The sequence below is a fragment of the Halyomorpha halys genome, unplaced genomic scaffold, assembly GCF_000696795.3.
Source record: "Halyomorpha halys isolate HHAL.00 unplaced genomic scaffold, Hhal_1.1 Scaffold77.1, whole genome shotgun sequence".
Taxonomy (NCBI): Eukaryota; Metazoa; Arthropoda; class Insecta; order Hemiptera; family Pentatomidae; genus Halyomorpha; species Halyomorpha halys.
In genome coordinates this window covers 98,125-107,788 of record NW_027105298.1, presented here as the reverse complement: position 1 = coordinate 107,788, position 9,664 = coordinate 98,125, and positions in this window count along the sequence as shown.

The window sequence follows — 9,664 nt, the reverse complement described above, 5'->3', positions numbered from 1 at the left end:
AGTGATTTGCTACAGTTTGGTAAATGTGTAGCAGCATCTTAAGTTAGCCAATGCTTCCTAAGTGTAAGTGTAATGAACATTATTGATGATACTTAACTTCAAATATCACAAGATACGATAAAATGTTGCAAATAATAAAGAAAATATTTATTTATTTTTTTCTCTTATGTTATGAATGATACTTGTTTACAAAACAAGCTCCAGTGGTTCTTTTTTCAATCTTTTGGAGTTTTTTTCATCTCTTTTAAGATATCTGAGGGAGCAGAATTCCACAGTTGTGGCCTAATTCAAGAAATAACAATAATAGCAAAAAGGGAATTTAAAATTTTAAGAAATATCAATCATTTAAAGTCTCAATTTTTTTCTAATATTTATTTTGTTTGCAATTTATACTGTATTACAAATTATTTCATTATTTCCATATTATAAATGTTTCAGTTATAATCGTTTGTATTTTAATCATTGATCGTTAGAGAGTTTAAGGTCTGTAGTGCTAGATCATCTTTATTGTTATAAAAAAAAACAAAAAAAAAAAAAAAATTAACCATTTTCACACCTAATGTGTGTTATGAGTCAATAATTTGAAATTTATTGGAGAAGTTGGTGAGTTTTATATCAAATTCGTTATGTGTATATTTAAAGAGGACTTTTCGTTCAACTGAAAACTGATGACCTTATATAATAGCGAAAACTCATTAAAACCAGATCTCTCCTAAGATGAAAGGCTGTAAAAAGAATAATAATAATACAGAAATTGTATGGTGGGGAGAGGGTTGTCTAGAATGGTTGGGTAAGTCTTCACCAATTGAAAGAATAGATATAGTGCCATGTAAATTTTGGAAATTATAGTTTTTTAAAGAATAATCTTATACCAGTTGCTAAATAAATTTACAATAAAAATTAGATTTTTTGAAGCAATACCCAATAAAAAATAAAATACTTCTCTAAATCAATTTTAGAGATGCTGTTTACCTTATTGATATCTCCACAAAGTTTCCGGATCACTACGGCGAAACGATCACCAAACGGACAGGACCCCTAAATGAATTACCATCAGGGGACATTAGGATTAATGTTCATATCCCTGAAACAGCTAAAGGCCATTCTCCGTCGTTCGAGGGGGAATAAGGGCTCTGGCTATGACGGGATACAAAAAATAATGTTAAAACAGTTACCCAGGAAAGGGATAGCTCACCTGACAAACCTCTACAACTTCTGTCTCCGATTGAGATACTTCCCAGTAGAGAAACATCAAAAACATATCATAATAGGTCAAATTCTGTCTAAAAGCCTGCTTTATTTGTAAAAAACCAGGTCACCTAAAAAAAGGAACACTGGTTTAACAAAGAAAATAATAGATGACGCAGGAGAAATGGACCCACGGATATACAAAAGCCTCAACCAAGAAGACACCATAGAGCATCTTTGGCTAAAGAATTTGCCTTATATGTAATTACCAGGGATAATAAGTTTCTGGTGGAGGAAGGATCTGAAGAAACAAAAGAATTTGAGAAGGAAAGTAAAGTCAACCTTTCCCAGGAAGGAAGAATCATGAACACTTCAAAGATAAAGTTTCTACACCAAAAGAACAAATGACATCTGATCAACAGCAAACATTAAATGATGAAAGTCTGGATGCAGGTAAAAGAAGCCAAGTCCAAATCATCAACAAAAGACAGAAGACCCATTGGGAATGAGTGAACCTAAGACTCGATGAAGTGTTCTGTGAAACATTAAATAATATGTAGTGATGCAATAAAGTTAAAAATAAAATACAAATAAAATAATATAATAAATAAAAAGAAATAATAAAACATATCTTAGGAAGGATATTGTTATAGAAAATAAGCTTTATTATTTTGTTTGTAAAATAAAACGGTAGTGGCGACATTGCTCTGGCATGGGATAGCTTAGCATCCCTTGGGTCTAGAAAAGTCTCCCGTGGTATCTATTTGTGAAAACACACTCTTTGTCTTTATTTATAAAACCCTCCTTTAATTCCACAACATTACCTCCATCTTTTTCCAATCTAAGGTTTCAGTAATTTTTCTCAATCTAAGATTTTGACATAAAAGAAAACAATGTACTTACTTTTGGAATTTTGAATAATAATGAATATTAACTCTTTTAAAGAAAGTAAACAATTAATTGAAAATAATCGTTAATACATTATTTAAAAAGGATTAGAAGAGGAGATGAGTATACTGATTTATTAAGATATTTGATCAGCTATTTAAAAATCGCAAACAAAAAAAGGATTCAATTGCTTAAAAATCCAGGTTCTGGTCATAAGTTTTCATCAAAGCTATGTAAACCAGAGTTTAATCATCAAAATAAAAAATAAACAATTAATTAAAGTGGATAAATTACAAAATATAAGGTTAATATAAAACAATTGAAGTGAATACTGAAAATTTGCATCCATATATAATAACAACTAAAATAATGAGAAATCAATATATCCGTTTCGCATTATTTGTTTTCAGGTATTAACCAGTGTAATACAGAATTTAACATTTCTATTTCATTTGCTTACTAAGGATAAAAAAAATTTTTTATCAAAATTTTCAATTTCGAAACTTTTGCAATTTTGCATAGCTCACGCCTTCTATCCTAAAACTTAAAAATTATAATTTAAAAAACTATTATCCTACCCACTGTTCTTTATGGATGTGTGATGTGGCCTCTTACACTGAGGGATGTACAACGTCTTAAGGTTTTTGAAAATAAAGTATTATGTAAAATATTCGAACCAAAAAAGGATGAATTAACCGGAGAATTTAGAAGACTACACAATGCCTAATTAAGGAAAATGCGCCCAGTATATATAATTCAAGTTATAGCATAGCAGTGTATAAGATTGGTGTGTAAGTTTATAGGGCTTAGTAATGAGTGTATCCCTAAAATGTTAATGAACATTTTATATTTTTTACCAGGTTTATCCGAGGGATAAACCAAAACGTTGATGGGAGGATTTTGTTAAAACTGATTTAGTAGAATTGGGTTTTGAGGGGCGTCACTGATGTAAGTGGAGAACAATTGGCGGTATCAGCATCAAACCATCGGGTTTTTTAGGCCTTTATTATTATCATCAAAATGTTATTTTTAATTTCTACTTCAAGTTTTTGAGGAACAGTTCGGCACCAAGCACTATAGGCTATCTCTTCAACCAAACTTTCAAGCCTTTTACTCTCTTAGTAGAGTTTGCTCACAAACTTCCCTTTTACATAACAATTGTATCATAAATATTTTACTGAATTATAAAACATCATACCAAATAATTTATAAGAAGTAAATGCACCATGGTGCCCATAAATATCTTTATGGTCAATGATAGGTATAAATAATCACCCTCTTAGTTATTTCAAAGTCTATGCCCAATCATTTTTAAATTACCACAGTTAGAAAAATTTCTATCATCGTTTTTCAGCTTTGAATCCTTTAATATTTTGCGGATTAGTATTTAGAAAGGTAATTAATAGTAGAAATATTTTTGACTCTAGATGGCAAAGTAAAACAGGATACAAGCATGAAAGTCATAAGAATTTATTAAATAAAGTGACAAGCCATTTGTTTCCAAATTTCTGGACATATAATCGGGATAGATGATTTTGATTTTCGGCTGAACCGTCAGAAAATTAAAAATAAGTTTACACTAACTGTGTTTTCTTCTTACTTATTGTTACTATCTATAAGAAACTAACTGTTCATCACTGAACCACAAAGAGACAAAAAAAATTTTTTTTTATGAAATATTTTAAATCTCTGATGAATATATGAAATATAGTGCCATATCAGTAAATCTAAATTTAAATAGATGAATTAATTTATAATAAAAGGCTGAAAAATATATTGTTATGGATTTTGAATAAGTTTCCTTATAGCTCAGAATTTGAGTTGAGTAATAATTTTTCTTTTTATTAATGAAACATGACTTGAAAAAATGTGATGTCCTCATTAGATTAGGCTCTATGCAGATGTACATAGTTGGGTAATTCTGCCACCACTTTTGAGGAAACACCACTACAAACTATGACTAAAAGAGTTTAGGTTTTTTTGGAAACAGATGACCAATACAATATGAAACCGCTATTTATTGCTTATAACAGTTGTTTTTAAATGTTTAACAATAATCTACAAAACTATTTATATTTCTTAATATAGTAGGGAAAATAAATAAATATAGTTAGAAAATTAGGTCAAAATAGTAGGGTAAAAATGGCGAATAGTAGCTACATCTAAAAGACAAACAAATGAAAAAATAAATAATCCAGAGCAAAGATTGATAAGACATATTCAAAAATTACATAAATACAAGGATAAACTATGTTTAAGTGAGGAGGTGACCTACCGGGGCATGAGGATTAGAACAAACTTTGATGTTAGACTTCTCTTGGCCTAATTAAGACTAAGCTATAGAGATAAGATTCTCCATCCGATGAAGAGAATCACCCGAGTGGGAGAGGAGTGTATTTTTTTTTTTGTAAATTCATGACAATTTACAAGAGTGGGACATGGGTACGAGGTCAGCATCCTCTGTCTAGTGATCTCATACAGACAGCAGATTGGAATGATTCTGACAACAGGTTTGCTGTAACACATTAGGTTGAACAGATCTAAATCCCATTTTAGCTGCAAGGGGAAGGGTAACCATCGATAATCACTTTTGAGAAAAATATTTGAAATTTGAAATTTTAAAAAATATTTAAAATATTAAGAAAAATATTTGAAATTTTTAATGAAAAGAGGGGGCTGGGAAATGATGGTTCCAAATGAATCTGAAGATTATTTAGAAGGATTTACGAGAACAGAACCAGTAGTGGGCGATTCCATAGGTTCCATTTGACAGACATCTGCAGCATAAGTTCGTTACACATGAGTAAATAGTACATATTACTACCAACTATGAAGAAAATTCTGATAGTATGACAGCAATTGCCAGTTTAAACACTGTTAGCATTTGCGTTAGCTGTCACTATCACTATTGCTGCCACAATCACCATAAGTATGGACTTTTATTTAAATCAAAGGATATTTCTCATTAAAATAATTGAAAAAATATGGACAAAAGGGGGAAAGATGTAACGGACAGAAATTAAAATAAAAGTTTAGGTTTAATGGATAAAGTAAAAATAAAAAAGCATCCTGAATTCCAAAGAATACTCATCATTTATTGATTGAAGATTTCAACAAGCTTTGAGTAACATAGTTAATTTAGGAACCATTTTAAACGTTCACAATTCAATCACTCTAATCAAATTTCGTTTAAAATTATTTAATAATAGGTTTCATACTTCAGACTACTAAATTTACAATAAAGTAAAATAGGCATATTAATACTGACATTGTATTTACTAATAGAGTACCTTATTTCCAAAGAGTTTCTTCTAAAATACGTGAAATTATTATATCTGCAAACTTCATTACATGATTTAAGAAAATTTACTATTAATGTAAATACATATTTTTTTTCACAAATAAAATGAAAAAGTAAAAGCTTAAAGAAAAAAAAAGAAATGTGCAATTTTCTATTATTTAGTCGTGTTCAACTATTGAGATCTCATAAGAAAATAATCAAATTATACATTTTTATATGATATAATAAAATTGTATTAAAAATGTTATCAGGACAGCCATCAGGATGGGATAGTGAAGGTGAGGAATTCCTGGGTCCTCTCCACCATGAGCTTGAAAAATGTGACTAAACAATATTTTATAAATAATATCACATACTTTCATCATACTTAATTTATAAATCGGCGCGATGTCTACAAGTAATGACATAATGTCTTCATACTAAACCTTAACCCATATTAATATTATTGGCAGAACTAAAAAGATATAAAATTTTTAGTGGGAAGGGGCTCGCAATACCATTTTATTAGGGACCCAGTTTGGTTCTGAGTTGGGGCTCAGGCGAAGACAGTTCTGATTATTACATATATTTTTATATACCTTGTTTGTTTATACCTCAAAATATTATCCATGATTTCAAAAATACATTTTTATGTATTGGAATGTTATCATATTATTAACTATTTTCATGATTAATAATTAAAATAAAATTAACAATTTCGATAATAATAGGTTAAGTTTTTAATAACAGTAACCACCCATACCTTGTGACGTCTTTCGCAAGTATTATGTTCCAAGTAACTTGTTCCCAGTAACAGGTTCCAAGTAGTTATGAGCACAGTTCTGGAATCTTTTTCTTTCAGACAGCATCTAAATAACACATATATGTTACTTTTTTTTATAAATTTAATAATTAAATAAATAGTAGTAAATATAGTATTTAAATATTGATATTTCGTTTATTTATTTTTTTTAATAAAATATTTATTCATAACGTATTGATTCATTAATTAAAAATAAGAATATGTATTATAAAAAAAAATAAATAATTGATAAATTTAGTTTATAACTTACAGTTCAGCATAGAATAGCTTAAAACCTAAACTGAACTTGAATTACTAATAATTGTATTTCAAGAAACGAAACCACAGCGGCCATTAGACCTAGTTTGACTTTCATCGTGAAAAATGAATTTTCATTAGTTATGATAATCCTTGAGAAAAATACAAAGAATAATGTCTATAGCTAATACTTCTTCCGAAAATGAACACGGGCGGCACACATTTAAAGCACTATCAACATTTTTAACACTACTAACCGAAAGCAATAATGTACAAAAAAAATTACATCCGCACAACCCAAATGGCAGCCAAAGAAAGAAAGATTCAGAAAGGAAGTCTTACTGAATCTCGTAGCTTGTTGGAATATTTATTTTATAATCTATATCCGTTGATAAATAATAATCAAGTTTTATTATTAATTGAAGTTTTATACTTTACTTTTTTATATATAGTTTTTGAATATAGAAAAAATAAACCAAATAATTAATATAGATAGATGTATGTATTAATATTGAGATATGGCAACATTGCAGACTTGCCTTATAATTAAATTTGGCATAGCTGTTTCTGTGAATCTAACTTGCTTTCTAAGGAACTTATCATATCAATTTTAGTATTTATTATATAGTGTGCCTGAATTCAATTTAAAAATTAAAGAATATATCAATTTTCTTGAAGTATTATAAATAGTGGGTAAGTTAATTGATGATTTGTAAATTAGTTTCCTAATGCCTCATATTTATTATTGCCAAAAATAATCCATATACCATTAAATATTTTTATTATTCATTTGTCAGATGACTACAATAATTACAGTACCTCAAGGCCAGTAATTCCTTAAATATTTTTGCCAACATTACCCATTTTTCATCTTAATTTTCAAAATATATATTTGAACTAGGTTTATCCATCATCTATTATTTATCACACTATTTTTATTTTGATATTTTTCCAGCCCTAGGGGATTATTTATATCAAATATCTTAATTGATTGCATCTTAAAAAAAAAAAACATTGTCTCTGATACAATTTTCAGCATCTAGCCCCTAGATAATAAAAAAATTAGAATCCATCTTCTTAAACCTCCTCACTGTTGAACCATATTTATTTATTGTACAAATTGATTTTGACCACTAACAACTGAGCTAACTAATGCATAACCTTGACCAAACCCAATTTTGTAGGACAAGAATTTGCTAATGTTCTTGCATATTAATCTTAAATTTTCATAATATCCAAGTAATGCTAAACAATAAAAGTGTTATGCAATGTCAATTCAAATAAGACTAAAATAATTTGATTGTATGTTTTTTCTTTTTTTAAGTTCTGAATGTGTACTGTCAATTGGTGACTGTTCGGAGTTAGATTCAAACTATTTTTTTCAATGTTTCAATATATATATTGTTTTAGCGTGTTAGAAGAACAAGATATACCTCTGTTAATAAGCTTCTCAACTAAATGACGCAAATAGATTTGAAGCTAAACATTTGATTCATGTGTGGGTAAGTAATGCTGCTTTATATAAAGTTAGTTCAAACTAAATAGTTTCCTATGTTTATTTATATTGTTGTAACCAATAGTTATATAGTATACACCAATAAGACACTAAAGCTAATAGCTCTAAGAAAAAGAAGTATTATAACATAAATATTGCATGTTTTTATTTGGTACATATAAAATACAAGTTGATAGGATTTAAAGTGCTATAAGTCTCAATTAATTTAAGACTAATTAATCAAATTTTACAAATATTTAAAATGTCATAATTTATCATGCAAGTTATTGAGGCCTCTAATATAACCATTAAAATTTTCATGATAGATTTTCAAAAACTTCTTTAAAAAATAATAGTATCCTTAAAATATGTAATTATTAATTAGATGATGTGCTAGGAATATATCTGTATAAAGGTCTGTTTTAATTTTTTGTTGTAATTACTAATGTTTATGGTGAAATAACATTTTGTAAAAGGTGAAAATTTGTCTTATACTACATTTATTTGAATCACAAGTTCAATACTTATTTGTTCAGTTATTTTCATTTCAATCTCTAGTGTTTGATTTTACATAGCTTAAAGAACTTAAAGGAGTATAGTTTATCATTAATATAAACTAAATTAAATGCTAGATTAATGTATATCAAGAAGTCTTAAGGATGTAACATTGGAATTTCCTCGAAATATATAGCAAAGCAATCAAGAAAGAGTGTGAAATATAAATTTTATATGAAAATAATACCTACAATAATAAATAATGAGAATTTACTTCATTTATACATCAAATTTTGCTAATTTTATATTCAAGTAGTGGACAAATTGTTTTTAATAATTCCAATGTGTTTTATGCCATGTCTTGGCCATTCTTTTTTTATTATGCTATATCTAAGGTGCTGGAAAAAAAAAAATAGAAATCGGTAAACATGAGATAATTCAAGAAGAAAATATATATATATGTATTACTAACAAGTACTCTCATACTTACTAACTAAAAGAAAACTTTTTTAACTTCAAAATTCAATTCTGAAAAATAAGTGGCATTATTCATATTTTTTAAATATTTTATTTTAGGTATGTTGAGTTTATCTCAACTAAAATATAAGAACTCAACATCATTATAAGAATCAAATTATTAAAAATTTCAAATTAAGTTTGATTATTGTTACTTTTTATTTTTAGATAATACCTCTAAGAAGTTTTCTATTATAATTATTATTTCTAAGTGTATATTATATAATCATTAAGTTTCAATTTATGTTTGTACTTAATATATATTTGTACTTACATTAATGTATATAAATTTTAAATATGTAATTGAGTTTATCCCATTTTACTAAACATTTCAGTTAAACCTTTGAAGGATGGGGTCCCCATTTCCTTTGGTCCAGGTATTCACCCAGATGATCTCTTGAGCTCTAAGAGTATCCAAATTTATTGAAAAAAAATATTATTTACAACTGTTTATCCTTGATGAGTAGTCAAATCCTTAACTTGAGCATTGATAATTCAGTTGCTTTCCACCAGTTATTTTTTTTTTTTTTTTTGCTTTTTATGAATTAATTTATTTTACTGTTGGAATTTTCTGTGAGATATGATATCCCTTACTTCAATATTTATTTATATATTAGCCAAATGGTAATTTCCTTTTATTTTTCTTCAGTTCATTCTTAATTTTTGTTTTGTTTTATTACATAACAATACCATGTCAGAACCATATGCGTCTTCAAAATTTATTAAATTATTATAGATTCTC